The following is a 21,912-nucleotide window of genomic DNA, read 5'->3' as shown; positions in this document are numbered from 1 at the left end:
GTGGCGTTTGATGAAATATTCTCATCAAATTTTGGCGAGCATTCTTTTTAAAATTTAATTCGGACATTTATAGTTGCATCAGCGCATTAGACTCTGAACTGCTCTGTTAGTTAGGTTGTAGGGATACTTGTGTTTTTTATCAGTGAATTTCAGAATATACTCAACTATTTTGGAAAATCGTTTTTGATTTGAAATCCCGGACAATCTCCTAATTCCTCAGAGCTATAAGCTGAAGCTATAATGGTATTCTCAGATGAAGTGGGCACTAGGATCTCTAATCACCGGTTTCACGTTTGGTTAAATCACTTTCTGGGAGCTAAAAAAGTAAATAGAGAGCCAGTGTTGAGAACGGCGAAAGACAGCATTAACAACATTCTAAAAGCCTGAAACTGATTCAACATTCAAACATTTTGTATTGCAAGCGTGTATACAGCAAAATTTAATTTTCACGAGTTACTCGCCGCCCCACAACATCCTATCTCCACACAGGTGTTACTGCGCACAGTCGCCTCTAACTCTGAAGCTCATTCTCCACAGGATATGGTCAGACATACTGTCCCTCTGGGCTAACTAACTCTGCTCACCCCAGTGTTTAAGTATGGTTATAATTAAACATCCGCTGTTAGACAGGGCCTCCACGAAAACTGAGTGGTCGTACGACAAAGAAACGTGTAGGAAACATTTTTAAGGACATGCAGAAGAGAATCGACTATTCAAAGAAAGACATTTTATTTTCCACATGAGGGGGTAACATTTGACAAAACTGCGTACCATGTTTACTTTCCACACTACAAACGTTGCTCAGTGTGGCGACCATCAGCATCCACGTCAGCCTGGAACTGCACTGGAGATGGCTTCTTCTATATCGTTTCTTCTATGTGTGTTGGGTAGGTTGGTCGATTTGTGGGAGGGTCCAAACAGCGAGGTCATCGCTCCCATCAGATTAGGGAAGAATGGGGAAGAAAGTCGGCCGTGCCCTTTCAAAGGAACCATCCCGGCAATTTCCTGAAGCGATTTAGGGAAATCACGGAAAACCTAAATAAGATTTGAACAGTCATCCTCACGAATGCGAGTCCAGGGTGCTAACCACTGCGCCACCTCGCTCGGTGAAATTGCTCTACTGCTGCCCAAAACGGAAACAAACGAATGAACCTCCTGACAGATTTTGTATATTTCCATTGAGTAATGTCTAATGGAATAATATTATGGAGTAACTCACATTTAGAGAGAAAGTATTGATTACACAAAAGGGAGCAGTAATAATAATATGTATTGTTCGCCCACGTAGGTACCTCTTCAATTAACTGGCGGTTTTAGTTGCGGCTCACTAAGCATATATTCGCTAATGACATTCGTCATAAACAATCCATCGCAATTCGAGCAGAACACTCATGTCCGTAACTACAACTTTACAGGGAAAAATTACCATTATTACCCATTATTAAAGCTGTCAGTGGCTCAGAAAGGAGCTCAGTATGCACGATGAAAAATTTTTGATCGTTTGCTCAGCAACATAAAACTGTATCTAGGGAAAAATAAAATATGCCAGTTGCTTTTAAAGGTAGTTGTATGGCTAGAGCTAGAAAAATGTGTTCACTAACGCGAACACTAATCATGCATACATGACCTACAGGGTGTTTCAAAAATGACCGGTATATTTGAAACGGCAATAAAAACTAAACGAGCAGCGATGGAAATACAACGTTTGTTGCAATATGCTTGGGACAACAGTACATTTTCAGGCAGACAAACTTTCGAAATTACAGTAGTTACAATTTTCAACAACAGATGGCGCTGCGGTCTGGGAAACACTATAGTACGATATTTTCCACATATCCACCATGCGTAGCAATAATATGGCGTAGTCTCTGAATGAAATTACCCGAAACATTTGACAACGTGTCTGGCGAAATGGCTTCACATGCAGATGAAGTGTACTGCTTCAGCTGTTCAATTGTTTCTGGATTCTGGCGGTACACCTGGTCTTTCAAGTGTCCCCACAGAAAGAAGTCACAGGGGTTCATGTCTGGGGAATAGGGAGGCCAATCCACGTCGCCTCCTGTATGTTTCGGATAGCCCAAAGCAATCACACGATCATCGAAATATTCATTCAGGAAATTAAAGACGTCGGCCGTGCGATGTGGCCGGGCACCATCTTGCATAAACCACGAGGTGTTCGCAGTGTCGTCTAAGGCAGTTTGTACCGCCACAAATTCGCGAAGAATGTCCAGATAGCGTGATGCAGTAATCGTTTCGGATCTGAAAAATGGGCCAATGATTCCTTTGGAAGAAATGGCGGCCCAGACCAGTACTTTTTGAGAATGCAGAGACGATGGGACTGCAACATGGGGCTTTTCGGTTCCATATATGCGCCAGTTCTGTTTATTGACGAAGCCGTCCAGGTAAAAATAAGCTTCGTCAGTAAACCAAATGCTGCCCACATGCATATCGCCGTCATCAATCCTGTGCACTATATCGTTAGCGAATGTCTCTCGTGCAGCAATGGTAGCGGCGCTGAGGGGTTGCCGCGTTTGAATTTTGTATGGATAGAGGTGTAAACTCTGGCGCATGAGACGATACGTGGACGTTGGCGTCATTTGGACCGCAGCTGCAACACGGCGAACGGAAACCCGAGGCCGCTGTCGGATCACCTGCTGCACTACCTGCGCGTGGCCCTCTGTGGTTGGCATACGCGGTCGCCCTACCTTTCCAGCACGTTCATCCGTCACGTTCCCAGTCCGTTGAAATTTTTCAAACAGATCCTTTATTGTATCGCTTTTCGGCCCTTTGGTTACATTAAACCTCCGTTAAAAACTTCGTCTTGTTGCAACAACACTGTGTTCTAGGCGGTGGAATTCCAACACCAGAAAATTCCTCTGTTCTAAGGAATAAACCATGTTGTCTACAGCACACTTGCCCGTTGTGAACAGCACACGCTTACAGCAGAAAGACGACGTACAGAATGGCGCACCCACAGACTGCGTTGTCTTCTATATCTTTCACATCACTTGCAGCGCCATCTGTTGTTGAAAATTGTAACTACTGTAATTTCGAAAGTTTGTTCGCCTGAAAATGTACTGTTGTCCCAAGCATATTGCAACAAACGGTGTATTTCTATCGCTGCTCGTTTAGTTTTTATTGCCGTTTCAAATATACCAGTCATTTTTGAAACACTCTGTATCAAATGCCTCGTTACAAATCATTTCGATAAATGAATCGTTCAAATGATCTGTGGAACATGTAACTAACTCTCTGCCAGATGGCATCTTGGATACCCCCCTAGCTGTGCTCACCTTCAACCTTCAAAGCTTGTTTTCTTGAAATATGTGTTAAGGTTCTATGGGACCAAACTGCTGAGGTCATCGGTCCCTAGGCTTACACACTAATTAAACTAACTTACGCCAGGGACAACACACACACCCATGCCCGAGGGAGGACTCGAACTTCCGAGAGGGGGAGCCACGGGGACCGTGACATGGAAGCCTTAGACCGAACGGCTACCCCACGCTGCCAAAGCCTGTTAGTGTCCCGTTGATAAAGCCTGTCCTTCAGGTAACACTGTGGTTCAAATCTAGCGATCTTGGTGGTCACGCAGTTGGGAACGAACGGCCAATGATCTTCCGAATCATGTTCTTCGATGCTGGTGAGTGGACCTCCCCGTATTCCATTCATGGGTAGATACTTGCCAAGTGCAGCAGCACTATTGCTTTTATTTCGATGAATCAGTTTTATGGGTAAATCTCTGCTCGCCTTATCCACACCCACGTTGTCCGCAACTGTAAGGCACACTAATACTTGTGTCGCGACCCTCTGTCGCTGTACCTGTACCGGCGCCCAACGACAAGTCATGACACTAATACTCCTAACGACGGAAGTCCTGCAGGGTACAGTCTGTACATCATTCCTATAAAGTTGCGTACCCGAACGGAAAATAGTTTTGCGTCTTCATTTCCTCAAGTAGCAAAAGTCTAATCATAAGGATCCTGAATTTCTAGTAAGATGACGACGTATCCTGAACAGCCAGGATGCAACAACCAATGTCTCCGCGACGGTATTCATCACTGGAAAAAATATCGCCTTTAAGTGTGAATATTTAGTCTTTTGGAGCTGCAGCTGTTGTCTTTCTTTCCTTGTTTGCAGTTAAGTTATAGGTTACAGGTTCCGTCTTTATGCATAAGCACCATTTTTCCTTTTTACCCAAACCTATTTCGATACCTCTGTGCCTTCATCAGTAGGATTTGTTTATTGAAAACTGTAAAAGGAACATATTTTTAGGTTAGAACTTGAAAGGGTACAGTACCGCCCGACGTTGAAAATAGGTACAACATTCTTCGTTACTCTTGTCAGAACAACATATTTTTTGTAATAATAACTCAATTTCACTTAATACACCGAAGCCGGATACCAGTGTAGGAAAGAATGACAATATATTTATTTAATTGATCACATGTGCACTCCCACAAAATAAATCCCTACATCCAATTTGGTGATATCTGCGAAATGAATGAATGTATGGTCATCTGCTAACCGCAGATAGTGAATGTGCAATATATGATCATTTTTGAGACGGTCCTTTGCTCACCTTTGGTGGAACCAAAGAGATGAAATATACCTGAGCTTCGAGCGCCTGAAATGTAGCTGACCAATGGGTAGCATTGTCCTCCCCCACCTCGACGGAGGTGCGAGATGACCTGAAGAACGGCCATGTTTCAGCACTCTGCTGCTGGATCTTGTGTTGGTAAGACCTGTCTTTCGTGTGCTCCGTAAAGACAAAAGAGTGGAGAAAATGGTATGCATGTGAAATCAAAAATGGTTCAAATGGCTCTGAGCACTATGGGACTCAACTGCTGTGGTCACCAGTCCCCTAGAACTTAGAACTACTTAAACCTAACTAACCTAAGGACATCACACACACCCATGCCCGAGGCAGGATTCGAACCTGCGACCGTAACAGCAGCGCGGCTCCGGACTGGAGCGCCTAGAACCGCACGGCCACCGCGGCCGGCTGCATGTGAAATACGTAAGAGTAGTTTGGAATAATTATTTCTGTATTTCAGGAACTTTTGGGGAGAGAATTAAATGACAGGCAGGTAATATTAAGGGGATCGTAGTAATCTTCGGAAGTGACCAACAGTCACAGTGAAACCACGTGTAGCAATAAGTTGAAATACTTCCGAGTGCTAGTACTAAGTTGAAATACTTGCGAGTGCTAGTACTAAGTTGAAATACTTCCGAGTGCTAAAGATAAGCTGAATTACTGGAGTGTCTACTATAAGTTGGAAATATTTAAGAAATGGCGTGTGCAGGACTTGAAATTAGAGACGAGTACTTCCACGTGGTGAGTACTGTGTGAGCCTCAATCTGTGTATGAGACAAAGGATAAAGAGAAGTACTCGTCCATGGTATCAGTTGAGGACTCGCGTATGTGACGAATATGTTCTTAATATTACTCTGCGTGTTATGTTTCCGTGTGACGCTGGATTCAAACTCTAATACTCTGAGAGAGAAGCAAGGTGAGTCAGCCGTCTATCCACCAACGCCACTTGGCTTGCATTGCACAGAAAGACGTGAATATATCCTCCAGAGTTCGTAGTAGGAAAGAAAAGTTACGAAGTGGGGTAGTGTCGTGTGAAAATTGGATGAATACTAATTGAAGTGGGAAAGCTGAAAGTGAAGTGATTCTAACGTTGTGACTATTATTTGTGATGTATGTTGCCAGTGTGATGTATTTCATGTAATTTAAGTATGTGTGGTTTGCATGAGAGTGTAGCAAGATATGTTCAGAGGCAGTGGGTTATGCACGTTCCTTTTTGTACCGCTCAGTCTGGAGTAAATTTTCGTGATGATGGGTGTGAGAGTCGAAGTGTGAGATATAGCAAAAGATCTACCATCCTATCCAGAAAGTGCACTGTAGCGTTAGGTAATTACGAGACCATTAGATACAGAATCACCAATGTAAAGCCATGCCCACTGGGCGGAGTTTCTCATGCGTAATTATTGTATAAAAATGTAATAATAGAATAATAGAATTTATCGGCATAAAAAAAAGATAGTGAAAAGAAAAAGATTGGCGGCCTTGTTATACGAATAGTGTGTAGCAACAGATTTGAAAACAGGAAAGGAACGAACACACAACACACACCCAAAACATTACAAAACACAGACCAACAGCCGGCCGGAGTGGCCAAGCGGTTAAAGGCGCTACAGTCTGGAACCGCGAGACCGCTACTGTCGCAGGTTCGAATCCTGCATCGGGCATGGATTGTGTATGATGTCCTTAGGTTAGTTAGGTTTAAATAGTTCTAAGTTCTAGGGGACTGATGACCTCAGATGTTAAGTCCCATAGTGCTCAGAGCCATTTGAACCATTTTTGAACAGATCAACACAGCATACAAACAACTACCACATGCAATAACACAAACACAAAACAAAATGGCACATACTCACTTACAATAACAAAACTGTCCACAGAATAGGCAACGTATTGAAGAAACTAAGAAACTGAGAGTTTAACGAGGATACGGGACAGACAACACAACACAGAAAAAACGCACAACACAAACACCTAAAGTAGCTTACACGTACACACACACCCACACACACGCGCGCGGGCGCGCACATACACATACACAGAAAGAGAGAGAAAAAAATTAAAAAAAAACATAGTCAAATTCGGCGCCAAACTCTCTCGGGAACAAATCAACGCCGACTGGTTTAGGAAATGACGGCATAGAGATCACTGCGTTCCGCGAAGCGAAGAGGCGTTTATAACAAACCAAACTACATAAAGTACTGTGCATTAATATGTGTCTGCTGTGCGCTCAGAACGCAAAAGAAGAAAGATCAGGCACAACAAAACGTCAGTAATAACAATTTTTGCACACCAAAAATAACGTTTTTAAAAATCAAGAAATGTGTTAAGTTTGCGATGAAATTCACATTTACATCGCTTGGATTGCAGACGACAAGCCATCAGTGCAGAACACCATACAGATGGTCCTATGAAACTATGTAATGTAAAATCACGGTGAGAAGAAAAACGAACAAAAACTTTCCTTAGGCCCCACTTTGTTAGATCAGTTTCAACTTAAAATGTGTTCACACTTTATAGGGCTCAATGGTCATCAACTACTGATGGTGGCACAGAGGTTTGGATAAAAAGAAAAGACGATGTTTTTGCGTGAAGGTAGAACCTGTAACCTTTAAGTGAATATTTGGACAGACAGTATTACCATGTTTCGCTGCGACAGCATGACTTTTTTCGATGTGACAATTAAAGCTTTTTGATTACTCTCCACACGGTGTAGGGGAGACGAAGCTTAGGGTGCGGTTTAAGGGGCTCCGGAACGCCCCATACTTGCAATGTTAAAATAACGCTTATAAATTACATCTTTCCTCACAAAGTATTTGAGGTAGGAAGTTGAACTTTTTACAGATTATTTATTGGAATATGGGCTACAACTTAACACAGGGATTTTACAAAATTTTAGTTCAGTTATTAAACATGATTTTTTTTTCAATTGTAATGAAAATTCACAACATTTTTTTGCAATTTTTTATTTATATATTCAAAAATATACAGTTTTTTGGAAAAAGGCTGTGTTAAATTATGCACAAGGTACTGTGTAACATTTACTGAAAGTTTGAAACAAATATGTTTGGAAGATACTTAGAAAACATGTAATTAGTATGAGAAATTAAAAGTTTTGGGAATCGAGCGACAAAGATTGGATTAACTTTTTAGTGCATTCCAGGTCCATAGGATGGATTATCTTCATCCTCTGCAAACTCCTCCTCCAGCTTCCTCTTGTTCCTCCTCCTGTTTACTCTTGCTTGTATTTCTAGACTCTTTACAGCCCTGTCTGCAGCCCGAAGGCGTTCCTTGTCTAAAGCAAGCATCGCTCGTACCATGTTAGAATGTTATTATTTACAGTAACAACACATACCTTTGTCTTTCCAACATTTCTCCTTTTCTTAAAAGCCTTCAGAGGATTTCTAATAACTTTACTTTTACTCATTATTATACTTCAACAAAACAGAGACTCAAGAAACAGAATTAATTACGAATATTTTCGAGATAACGACAAATAAACATGAAACAATCGACAATCACACCAGCGATATATATTGAACCATCACAGGTTAGCCACAACACATACTTTATCTCACATCACTAAAATGTACCTGATGAACACGGACGTTAATAATAACACCATTTGACAGCAGTTTAACAGCGCCACAGTGGGTCACGCCCATGTAGAACACATTTCAAAAAAAATTTAAAAATAATTGTAGTCTTCGGAATTGAATAAATTATATATCTATTGAAAGTTAATAGTCTGCAGATTCAGAAAACGCAAAAAAGTAAAAATTGAACTTTTCATGATTTTGAGCCTTTCCGGAGCCCCTTAAGATGTGCCGTCACTGCATCGACGGCAGCGCACCGCGGCGCCCCCACGCTTTACTTCGGACGTCCTCGTTTAATGCGCTGCCACACTTGCCGCCCGCGGGAGACAATGGCGGCCAGACAACGGCCCGCCGCTTAGCGCGGCGCCGATGCGCGGCGCGGCGCGCCCCGCGTGTCGCGGTCGTTAGGCGCCACTCGGCCGTGTCGTTAGGTGGCGCGACCGGCGCTTGTTAACGCGAGCGCTCGTCCAATTAAAACGCGCCCGGCGAGCCCGGGTTCGGCGCCCGCGCACGCCCGCGCACGCCCGCGGCCATTATTGAAACGCCAGCGGCGTTAAAGAGTCAGCCTCAGGCAGCGCTGTTCTTCTCGAAGGAGCGAGACGCGGGGAGCTCTTTTGGCAAATTGTTCAACAAAACTGGTGGGATCGGAGTTAGGAGAAAACCACGCTGGGTGCCTGATAACGTGTCTGCGATAAGAGCAGAAGTCGGGTTGTATAAGCAACGGTAGATTAAAAAAACTGCAAAAAGGTGGGAATTTAAGGAGATGGGACCTGGATAAACTGAAAGAAACAGAGGTTGTACAGAGTTTCAGGAAGAGCGTAAGGGACCAATTGACAGGAATGGGGGAAACAAAAACAGTAGAAGAACAATGGGTAGCTTTGAGGGATGAAATAGTGAAGGCAGCAGAGGATCAAATAGGCAAAAAGACGAGGGCTAGTAGAAACCCTTGGCTAACAGAAGAAATATTGAATTTAATTGATGGAGGGAGAAAATACAAAAATGCAGTAAATGAAGCAGGCAAAAAGGAATACAAACGTCTTAAAAATGAGATCGATAGGAACTGCAAAATGGCTAAGCAGGAATGGCTAGAGGACAAATGTAAGGCTTATCCCACTAGGGGTAAGATAGATAATGCCTACATGAAAATTAAACAGACCTTTGGAGAAAGGAGAACCAATTGCACGAATATCAAGAGCTTTGATGGAAACCCAGTTCTAAGCAAAGAAGGGAAAGCAGAAAGGTGGAAGGAGTATATAGAGGGTCTATACAAGGGCGATGTACTTGTGGACAATTTATGGAAATGGAAAAGGATGTAGACGAAGATGAAACGGGAGATATGATATTGCGTGAAGAGTTTGATAGAGCACTGAATGACCTGAGTCGAAACAAGGCCCCCGGAGTAGATAAGATTCTATTAGAACTACTGACAGCCTTGGGAGAGCCAGTCCTGACAAAACTCTACCATCTGGTGAGGAAGATGTATGAGACAGGCGAAATAGGAAGCAGTGGTTGGGAAGGGAGTGAGACAGGGTTGTAGCCCCTCCCCGATGTTATTCAATCTCTATATTGAGCAAGCAGCAAAGGAAACAAAAGAAAAATTCGGAGTAGGTATTAAAACCCATGGAGAAGAAGTAAAAACTTTGAAGTTCGCCGATGACATTGTAATTCTGTTAGAGACAGCAAAGGACTTGGACGATATGATATTATTGGATTTCAGACATTTTGCATATGAGAAAAGGACAGCCACCAAGCTGTAGTTTGCAGTGATACTAAGCATGACAACACGAGAGTAAAAAAAAAACGAAATCTGTTTATAACGTTCGCCTACACCAAGACGCGCGGCCAGCGTTTAAAAGGTACTTTTAAATACTATGACTCGCTGGGCGCAGATATTTAAAATCATTGCCGCAGCGCTTGATAGCAAGAAGCTGCGAAACAGAAGAAAGAACAATTTATCATTTGTTAGGAAAATACTAGAGTCTTTATAGTTAGTTGTACTTCTGGTCGCCGATATGTTAACATGTACTTCATTACCTTTGATATTTGGTTGCCGACTTGTTAAGACGTATTGTGTAGCACCGCTACAAGTTATATTTCATTTAGTGTGAAAAACCACCTTATCATCAAGAAAGAAAACGCTTTTGTAAACCTAGTGACGATAAAAAATACTTACGCGCACGCCAGGACATTTAATTTTTACAAAATATCACACATACAAAAGCAGCGATTGTTGGACTGCTCCATGTATGAGAAAAACATAAAAATGTAAGTTTTGTATTCATTGTAAATTTGTTAATGTTTATAGTTTAACGCCTTTCTTCTTTGAGAATATATTGATGCTTCACTGTACAGAAAATCTATGCTTATTCTTTTCTTTAAATTAACCACAAATAATGTTTATGTTTAAATGAACTTTGTTACAGGTTCGCTCTTTATCGCGGTGTCTCGATTGTATTTGGGAGACCATTAACGTGTTCAATTTCCGATCTGACAACTTGTTTTACAAAATTTCACTGTTTTGCATTCATTTCCAATTTTTTTTATTATTCAAATAGGTCCCTTAGGTAATTTCATTGAAGAGTCTGATTGCATGAAAGCAATCCGGGTTAAGAGGTCATTTGAGAAACTATTTTCACACAATCAATCCGTACGTCTCCTAAACACAATCGAGAACCGACGCATCGTCGATCATTCATTAATTTTTCTCTCTTTCCAAGTCGTACCAAGAGTACGCAATCTAGTGTCAAAAGATTGCATTCTTCATCTTGTCGGCAAACATTGCCATGAATTATTATCATCAATGTTATATTTGGTTAAATGTGAAAAGCCAAAAAACCTTTTAACGCTAGAAAGAGCAGTTGAACGGAATGGACAGTGTCTTGTAAGGAGGGTATAAGATGATCATCAACAAAACTCAAAAAGAGGATAATGGAATGTAGTCGAATTAAATCGAATGATGCTGTAGGAATTAAATTAGGAAATGAGACACTTGAAGAAGTAAATGAGATTAGCAATTTGGGGAACAAAATAACTGATGATGGTCGAAGTAGAGAGGATATAAAATGTAGACTGGCAATGGCAAAGAAGAAAAATTTGTTAACATCGAATATAGATTTAAATGTCAGGAAGTCGTTTCTGAAAGTATTTGTATGGAGTGTAGCCATGTATGGAAGTTAAACGTGGACGATAAATAGTTTAGACAAGAAGAGAATAGAAGCTTTCGAAATGTGGTGCTACAGGAGAATGCTGAAGATTAGATGTGTAGATCACATAACTAATGAGGAGATATTGAATAGAATTGGGGAGAAGAGGAGTTTGTGGCACAACTTGACTAGAAGAAGGGATCGGTTGGTAGGACATGTTCTGAGTCATCGAGGGATCACCAATTTAGTATTGGAGGACCACGTGGAAGGTAAAAATCGTAGAGGGAGACCAAGAGCTGAATACACTAAGCAGATTCAGAAGGAAGTAGGCTGCAGTAGGTACTGGGAAATGAAGAAGCTTGCACAGGATAGAGTAGCATGGAGAGCTGCATCAAACCAGTCTCAGGACTGAAGACAACAACAACAACAACAACAACAATTCCGGGCGTGTCCCAAGGGAGTCTTATGTGGCGGTTACTGTTTATAATACATTTCAGTATCTCCACCGAAAATTTTCCGGCCTTTCTTATTGTTTTATTTACACTGAAGGGCCAAAGAAACTGGTACTCTTGCCTAATATGGTGTAGGGTCCCAGCGAGAAGGCAGAAGTGCCGCAACACGCTGAGGCATGGACTGCACTAATGTCTGAAGCAATGCTGGAGGTAACTGATACCATAAATCATGCAGGGCAGTCCATAAATCCGTAGTACTGGTGGATGGAGATCTCTTCTGAGCAGCACGTTGCAAGGCATCTCACAAGTGCCTCATAATATTCATGGCTGGGGAGTTTGGTGGACAGAGGAAGTGTTTAAACTCAGAAGACTGTTCCTGGAGCCACTCTGCAGTAATTCTGGAAGTGTGGGTGTCGCATTGTCCTGCTGGAATTTCCCAAGTCCGTCATAATACACATTCGACATGAATGGATGCAGATGATCAGACAGGATGGTTACGTACTTGTCACTTATGAGAGTCGTATCTAGACGTATCAGGGGTCCCATATTACTCCCCACACCACTACAGAGCTTCCGTCGAGCGGTTCTAGGCGCTACAGTCCGGAACCGTGCGACCGCTACGGTCGCAGGTTCGAATCCTGTCTCGGGCATGGATGTGTGTGATGTCCTTAGGTTGGTTAGGTTTAAGTAGTTCTAAGTTCTAGCGGACTGATGACCTGAGAAATCAGGACGCGAAATCCTTGGCGCACCTGACAAGTGAAAATCATAATTTAATGATCATCATCATCATCATCATCATCATCATCATTTAAGACTGATTATGCCTTTCAGCGTTCAGTCTGGAGCATAGCCCCCCTTATACGGTTCCTCCATGATCCCCTATTCAGTGCTAACTTTGATGCCTCTTCTGATGTTAAACCTATTACTTCAAAATCGTTCTTAACCGAATCCAGGTACCTTCTCCTCGGTCTTCCCCGACTCCTCCTATCCTCTACTGCTGAATCCATGCGTCTCTTGGGTAACCTTGTTTCTCCCATGCGTGTAACATGACCCTACCATCTAAGCCTGTTCGCCCTGACTGCTACATCTATAGAGTTCATTCCCAGTTTTTCTTTGATTTCTTCATTGTGGATACCCTCCTGCCATTGTTCCCATCTACTAGTACCTGCAATCATCCTAGCTACTTTCATATCCGTAACCTCAACCTTGTTGATAAGGTAGCCTGAATCCACCCAGCTTTCGCTCCCATACAACAAAGTTGGTCGAAAGATTGAACGGTGCACAGATAACTTAGTCTTGGTACTGACTTCCTTCTTGCAGAAGAGAGTAGATCGTAGCTGAGCGCTCACTGCATTAGCTTTGCTGCACCTTAAAAAAAATTATCTTTTCTAGCTCGTGCCTTGTAACTACTTTAAATTTACGATGGCTGATGAGCAACCAAGGCAACTTAGACCGCGCGCGGGTGTAAACAAACCTGAATCTCGTAGTGAGGGAACAACACAGGACGAAGCGACACGTGAGCTGTCGGCGCCACAGACCGCGTCGCAGTCACGTGAATGCTCGCTGTCAGATATACTAAAATTGTTTGCTGATATGAAAACCAGTTTTGAAGCAAACATGGGTAATCTTGGAACGCAAATCAGTCAGTTAACAAACCAAAGTGACAATCTTGGAACGCAAATCAGTCAGTTAGCAAATCAAAGTGACAGCAGGTTCAGCAGTTTAGAATCAAGGATAGAGGGCATCCAAGCACAAATCAAAAATTCGAATGACACCATGGAGGAAAAAATTAAAGCCATTACCACTGCTTACGCAAGCGAGCTAAACGCAAGCGTACACGAAAAAATTGATAGTGTTCTTTCGATGGTGGAATCCGCCGAGACCAATATTGGTAGCAAGTTCATAGATATGCAGGCCCAAATAGATGTGTGTAAATCAACTGCGAGTGGCTCTTGGAAACATTACAGTGATGTTACAAAGAGAGTAAGCCAATTGACAGAAAGTGTCAACCACGTTGGCGAGCGAGTCGAAGACCTTGCTCAGCAAATATCCGATGTCAATATTGACAAAAAGATCGCAGGTGTCAACACCGGTATAAGCAATACACTTAATAGGGAATTTGAAGAGTGGATGCAATCCAAAGAACAGTACATTGTCAGCAAGGTACACGCTGAACTAAAGGGTACGGTTAAATCTGCTACAGCAGAAATCTTAACCGCTCCCGGTACTTCTGGTGACACTTTAACCAGTGAATTAGGTGAAATCAGACGAGCATTTAGCCACGATCTTCCGGTATGGAAACGTCAGCTAAGCAATGATATAGATCAACTAAAACGACAAGTTACGGAATTGCAAGGTGACAATCAAAGTGAGTATTCGCTACCGCCAGAACACGATAATCGTCAATATCCCGAGTGTCAGGTACAATTCTCACCAACAGTAAATAATACGCGTGGCGAAACTTCTACGTCACGTAGTCATGCCGATCAACTAACACTCGTTGAACTAATGCGAGACGAGAGTGTGCTAAAGCACAGAGCTTTTCAGCCTTTTATACCTGAAAAACGAAATATACATCCAATGGTATTTCTAAAATCATTCACAGGCGCTTTTCCAGAATCATGGAACGACAGGCAGCGGATACAGTTCATCTTAGGCTATGTACACGGTGAAGGATCAATTTGGGGTACAGAAATAATAAACAAATGTCACACCTATGCAGATTTTGAAAAGCATTTTTTGAATAAATTCTGGAGTTCAGGTATACAACAAAGACTCCGAAAGGAGGTTTACAACGCCGAACCTTTCAACACCAAAGGAGGAGGTTTGAGACGTTATTCTGAAAAATATCTACGTAAAATTCAGTATTGGAAGACGCCCATTTCAACCAAAGATGTAATCATGATCTTAAAGTCAAAACTTCCTGTGTCAATAAGAGAAAAACCAGTTAATGTGAGTGAAGAAGACCTAGAAGCCTTTCTTTCTGTTCTTGACAATTTGGATATGATCTATGAGGATGTGCGTGCAAGCGCGCGGAATAATTATAATAATGGACCGCCCGCTCCGCAGCAGCACATAACAAATTGCGTCAATGGAATGTCGTACCAACATAACACGGGACAACCAAACGCTCAGCCTTGCGGCAATCATAACAGTTTCAACCGCCATAATGGAAAACAATATAACAAACATCCACACCAGAATAGGTACAATCCGATTTATCAAAACACACAGCAACAATACGGTAATTCACCGATAAATCACAACGGTAATTACCAGTACCAGAACAACAAGACGAATAATGGAAATCGTCACAAGGGAAAGAAATGGAACAATTATAACAGACCACAACAGTACAGTCAGCCGAGTCACTTCACTCCCTCTCAGCAAATAAATTTTTCACAGCCGAAAAATGCGACATTTTCTCACCAACCCAACCAACAGTTCAGGAACAATAGTCAGGACAATTCGTCGGATGCTTTTCCTGACACCGCCGGTTATAATAGCCAAGGAAATCCGACTATTTTTTACACACAGGCGAACCAAGCACCAAACGCGATGTCAAATAACACGCAATCAACAGATGCACAAGTCGTATGGGATACGAACGCAAATTTTCGACCTGGTAGGTCGCAAAATACTAGTCAAATAAAAATAACTGACATTTCAGCTCCACCCCAGTCGGAAAACCATTAGCAGCTTCTTTAGGCCTCCACGGGGAAGCTGCGGAACCAATGGGGGGCAACTTCATTAAAAGACATATCAACGTAATTAGATACGAAGACGACAGAGACTTACGGGACGAACTATTAGACGAAAAGAACACCTACGAAAACAACGACTTTTGGGAAAACCAAGTACAAGCGTCAACTCTGATTCACATTTATGATATACCAATCATTGCTATCATCGACACAGGTGCAAATATTAATGCTATGTCTATGTGTGTATATAAAAAGGTATGCTCTGTAACAAAAATTCCTTCACTTCCTGTACAAGGATGTACTGTATCCGGAGCAGTAGGCTCTCTAGTACAGAAGGTTAGCTTGCAAGTACAAGCAACAATACAATTTAAATCCGACTGTATACCGTGCACATTTTTAGTAGTGAAGAACCTGTCAGTGCCATGCTTGTTAGGAATGGACTTTCTACGAAGAAATCGTGCCATCATTGATTTAGCTGAAGGTAAGTGCACGTTAAGACTAGATGATAGGACACTGGTCATTCATCTAATGAGAACCACAGTCAGGATAACCAACCTGGAACGTAAAGTGAAAATACGTAGACTTTCTGACAGGCAACATTACCACCGTGCGGTTGACGAGTTCAGTGACGTCAACAATGACCCTGACTTATTACCAACTGCCGACGAGTTACGCATAAAAATTGTGGAAACAGACGGACTCGACGACAGACAGAAGTATGAACTACACGACCTATTAGCAACATTTGTGAACATTTTTTCCAGAAAACCAGGTATCATAGCAGACTATGAATTTAACATGAGAGTGAAACCCCATGATACTTTTTGCAAAACAACCTATTCAGTTCCGCAGTCCCGTAAAGAAGCCGTCAGACAAGAAATACGTAAAATGCTTAAGTGGAAAATCATAGAACCGTCCGACTCTCCCTACAGTAGCCCGTTGTTACCTGTTTTCAAAAACGATGGAAGCGTCAGACTTGTCTTGGACGCAAGGAATATTAATAAAATCATCATTCCAGTATGCACAAGACCAGAACCACTGGAGGAACAACTACAAAAATTCCATAGCGTGAGGTTCTTATCCTCAATAGACCTCCGAAGTAGCTATTGGCAGGTGAAACTATCATCATCATCGAGGAAGTACACAGCCTTTATCTTTGCCGGCAGATCCTATCATTTTCGTGTAGTACCTTTCGGTCTCAACATTAGTTCTGGTGTTTTTATTGCAGCACTTGATTATGTGCTAGGACCAGAGTTACTTGACCAAGTCACCGTCTATGTTGATGATTTACTGATCGCAACGACTTCCTGGGAAAAACATTTAACTCTCCTACAAAAGATCTTTCAAAGATTCTCTGATTTTACAAAAATCCAAATTTGCCAAGAAAGAAGTCAAGTTTTTAGGACATATAATTTCTTCGGAAGGAATCTCACCTGATCCCAGCAAGTTAACAGCAATAGAAAATTTCCCTGTGCCTTGCACTAAAAGGCAACTAAAAGGTTTCATTGGATTAGCTTCATTCTTCCGTCGCTTTATTCCGAATCAATCAATGAACAATCCCGCATTGTTAAATTTGCTCAAGAAAAACGTCCACTGGATGTGGACTTCTGAATGCCAAAAAGCCTTTGACAAGATCAAAGAAGCTCTTCTAAAGAGTAACATTTTAAGTCATCCAAACATGAGTTTAGATTTCTGCATTTCTTGCGATGCATCGTTTCAAGGATTAGGTGCATGTTTATTTCAAATAGACAAAACTGATGGGCAGGAGGAAGTCAAAATAATCAGCTTTGCCAGTCGGGTCTTAACCGAATGTGAGAGATCATATTCGGTAACCGAATTAGAGGGATTAGCCGTTGTGTGGGCTTTTCGCCGCTTTAATTACTTTTATTTATGGTCATAAAATCAGAGTACACTCAGATCATCAAGCACTGAGCTTCTTACTCTCTTGCAAACTGTATCATCCTCGGCTTACTCGATGGTGTTTATTTCTACAAGAGTATGATTTTGAAATTATTTACGTAAAGGGCAAGAATAACATCATTGCTGATGCATTGTCACGTATGCCGGAAGGATTTCCGGAGCCTACTGAATTAATAGAACAGATTTCTAATCACAAAATTCTCCTTATGAAAGATCCTCTACATCGGAGTTACTTTCTGCGTCTTTGCCGTCAAATGAATACTCTTCAAGACACAGATCGCAATTGGCTAGAAATTAAACAGCTTCTTCAAAACAACCCTGATCACTCGTTGTCAATATTTTATAAAGTACACAATGGAGTTTTGTTTCACCGAACTTCTCTGTTGACAGGAAGGTGGTGTGTCTGTATTCCTAAAGATTATGTTGAACATCTCATTTGGTACACTCACCTCTCCTGGGGTCACTATGGCCCAGAAAAATGCAAACGCAAGATTTCAACATACTGCTATGTACCTAATCTTCACAAGAAGGTGCACCAATTATTAAGAAATTGTTCCATTTGCCAAAAGGCGAAGCCTTTCAACTTGTCAAATGCCTTACCTTTAAACCCGATACGTACAGAAAGACCAAACCAAATCGTCAGTTTGGATTATGCAGGTCCATTTCTTCAGGGAAGAGGAGGTGTGAAGTATCTGGTCGTATTGTTAGATCTTTTTACCAAACACGTGAGACTCTATGCAATGAAGTCATCTAATATACTTCCACTAATTAGACGTATTGAGAAAGACTATTTTCCTCGCTTTGGCAAGCCTGAAGCCATGTTATCTGATAACGCATCAACTTTCGTGGGGAAACGATGGAGAAATTTCCTTGCAACCAACGAAATCAGACAAATTTTGATATCCCGGTATCGACCGCAAAGTAATCCCACAGAAAGAGTATTCAAAGAGTTCAATCGTTTCATACGAACGTATATTCCAAACCAGCAGACACGGTGGATTGATTTCGTCACACCCTTTGAAGAGATTGTTAATAATTTACCTCACACATCAACTGGTTTCACACCATCAGAACTAGTCTCTAAACGACTAGAAAGAAATGAATGGGTAGACCCCATCCCAAAATTACAACACCCTGAAGTAACATTAGACGACAAGTTAAGACAAGCTCTCATATCTTTAACAACTCATGCCAACCTACGAAAAAAGGCGGATGACAAACACATTAGCAAAGTCTTATCGTACCGTATAAATGAACGAGTGCTATTAAAGACCCACTTCAAACCATCTTTGATTCATCATAAGAATCGCAAGTGGCAGCACTTGTATGAAGGACCATATATTATCTTAAGAAAGCCGCACATTGGTTGCTATCTATTAGCTGACCCTGTATCTGGACGAATAAAAGGATTGTTTCATCACGCAGACTTGAAGAAATACCGAGTCAACCATTGAAAATATCTGTTAAGTTAAGCTGCTAAAATAAAATATACACACACTATAAGTTGTCATACTATGTGTGAAGTACCAACGTATGTAGGAGTAGTGCACAGGACTAACACCCTGTCGACCTGCCACAACAAGATAAGTAATTTATATGAGCACCTTAAGTAAAACACATTTATTGTAGGAGAGCAAGATTTGCCTTAGATGTAAGCTAGTTTTAAGTTAATTGAGCCATGAACGGCCACAGCCGAAAGAGCTGACAAATATTATAGTAGGGACGTGCTAAGTGCCACCTGCTACCACTAGTTTTAAGTATAGCAAAGCTCTCTCCTCTTGAATGAAATAAATTAAAATGATCGTTCAGACCAGAATGATTGCTCGTAGGAAAAAAATAAAAATAAAAAAATAAAAAAAATTATCAAGGTCGCTTACTCTAATGAGGTAAATGTTATGTTATGCATATGGAGTGTGTGACAACAAATTTTGAGAGACCACCTATGAAACGCAGCAGGCAAAAAGCAGCAGCTTAGCATATAAGAATCAAGTAAGTCAATAACGATCCAGGTAGCAGGAAAGAAGTGCGCAACTCAATTATTTTATTATAATACGGAGAAAACCGTATACGCTCATAACAATTTTACGGCACAGTGCAGCTGAAATACCTACAAAGATCATTTATAAATAAACTAATTTAGTACTTGAAATATCTATTTCAGGTCCTCGAGATACGACGATTTTTTTTTTAGAAAACAATTTTACGATACATGGAACAGAAGATAGTTAACAGACACAGTTCACTGCTAATGCATGGTTTAAGTAATTTTAGATATGCATAGAAAATTGTTTAGAGAGCTGGATCAGACGACACTGAAACTACTGTATCGATTTAATTATACTATTTGTCATGAAAAACTAAGGTGATAATAATTTATGTTAAGCTCATCATATCATACGTCATTAACACTGTGTCTTCAAATCTCTTCACTACATAAAAGTCTTTTGTGTTTTCCTCTAACCAGTATCCTTATCATCCTGCCTTATCCAGTAGAGAAGTGAATTTTTACGAACTGGTTGCATGATTGGTACATACAGGCTATACGAATGAATAGTCGTGACACATTGGTTGTCGACGGGCTATGCTTATTCTCCGCAAATTGCGAGTTCAATTAAGATTTGTTATGTGCAACTGCACGACAGGCAACACCAAGCTTCCCAATTTCCCATTGGTAGTTTGAACACGAACTGTTCATCACGTAAACGAAGCCACATTGACTATGTCTTCAAACTAACGACGTAATAGAGAGAAAATAAAAGAGCTGAACTTGCAAAAAGAGTAACTAGTGTAAAAAGAAAAGAATAACAAGATTTCGAACAAAGTGTAAACCTAAAGTGCCTTGGAAGCACAAACTACGAACAAGAGACACGCTTTTCGTCAGGCCTTGTAGTAACAGAGACTAAATATTTCTTTGTAAATAATTTTTAGACATGATATGTATACTAAATGTTAACTGTACTTTGTAGTAATAATGCAGTCAGTAATAAATGGACACGTATATGCTGCTGCGTGTGAACCGACTATAGACAAGTAATTAATGGACACGTATAAAAGTGGTGCGTGTGAGCCTTAACATGACGACCAAATAAATGTGAACACGAATTAACAATAACGTGTGAACTGAAAAGGTGATAACTCCAAGGACACGCGTGAAATACCGCGTGTGAAGTAATGTTATAAGTACGTGTACCACGAAATCACGATGTAGAAAGCCGAAGGGTGAAAGTGAATAAGTGTTGTACTTACCACAAACGGTACTGTACGCCTTTCCACGGACACATTCTTCGAAACAGCTGCGGGAGTCGCCGCATCTGGTTGCTTCCGTAATCCAAAGTCGATGAAAAACTGTGTAAAAACTCACACCACGGCTAGTAGACACCAAACGCTCCGCTTCTCGCAGAATACTGCTGTTAGCGTTGTGGAACTGTCAAGTTATTATCACGTGATTGTGACCAACAGACATAACATTGTGTACGCCGAGCGCTCAACAATCAATTTTTCTTTGCACAACGAGCGCGGATGCCAAATGTGTTTGAAATGCATTCAAAATAAACTATGATGAAGCAATGAATTAGGCACTCATGTACCTTGTGAAATTATAAAGTCACTACTCGGAAGAGTCTTAAGCTCGATTTTGACAATTGCTACCGAATTTACTGACCAGGCCGAGTAATGACGAAAACGTGTCGAACCAAATAAAACCAGAAAAATAGATAAATATGAGAACTAACCATTCCTAAGACAACGAGACCTTATGTACATAAACAATTGTTATCCTTACCTAATCCAATTTTATTTTAGACTAAGTTATTAGTAAGTAAGCACATTCTAATACAGTTTTTTTGTATTTTTCATGTACGAAAACATAAACGGAAGCACGGACATGTCAAGTGAAATAGAGACCGCCACCATGCGGCTCAACATGTTGCAGAACCAGTTTTCCAGTTCCTGACCCACGACGTATTTCCAACGCAACATCACACCCCGACAACTACTCCAACTTCCACAGTGAAAGTGATGCCCTACTTTTCCTCCACTGTGAAAGTGTAATCAATTTCCCCACTCAAGTACAGTGCTATCATTTATACCCGAAGTACTACCACTCCCAATGCAACTCATACCTACCCAAGTGTAGTCAAACATTTTTTTTGCAGGTCATGAAAGCCACAAATAAGTAAAGTGCTACGTATTTACTGCAAGAAATCTTCGACGAAACAACGACAAAAATATTCCTGTAATATGCCATTGTAAAACAAGAATGTCAATCTCTTGTAACATATTTTTTTCCACGAGTGCACACCGCACCCAGACTTCCTGCGAAGTCAAGTAATTTCTTTCTTTGTTATTTTTTTTATTTATTGTGCCATGTATAATGTATCTATGTATGTGTATCTTTATCGTAATTTCATTATCTTTTACCGAAAAATGAACATTTGTTATCCTTGTACAAACATTAGAAAGAGCACAGTTCAATTGTCATGTAGTTACCCTATGGACAAATTACTA

The sequence above is a fragment of the Schistocerca cancellata genome, chromosome 6, assembly GCF_023864275.1.
Source record: "Schistocerca cancellata isolate TAMUIC-IGC-003103 chromosome 6, iqSchCanc2.1, whole genome shotgun sequence".
Lineage (NCBI taxonomy): Eukaryota > Metazoa > Arthropoda > Insecta > Orthoptera > Acrididae > Schistocerca > Schistocerca cancellata.
Note: the sequence above shows the minus strand (reverse complement) of the source record.